Genomic DNA, 281 nt, shown 5'->3' with positions numbered 1-281 from the left:
TACAGGAAAACCCAAAAAGCTGAAGTTTTTACTGAAAAATGAATTAGTCACATTATTATTACCCTTTAATAATAATAAAGAAAATAAAATTTAAACAAATCAAACAGTAAAGTTTCATATGGAAAAATGAAATTAGTGGCATTGGTATTACCCTGTAAGAAGAAATAAAATAAAATAAAATAATAAAGTTCATATTGAAAAATGAATTAGTGGCATTGCTATTACGCTTTAACAAGGTAAATGAAAAAAAAATGTAAAACAACGGTTTGACAAAACTGCAC

Source organism: Triticum aestivum, chromosome 2A, assembly GCF_018294505.1.
Source record: "Triticum aestivum cultivar Chinese Spring chromosome 2A, IWGSC CS RefSeq v2.1, whole genome shotgun sequence".
NCBI classification, from domain to species: Eukaryota; Viridiplantae; Streptophyta; class Magnoliopsida; order Poales; family Poaceae; genus Triticum; species Triticum aestivum.
The sequence above is the reverse complement of the archived record's forward strand: the minus strand, read 5'-3'. Positions refer to the sequence as shown.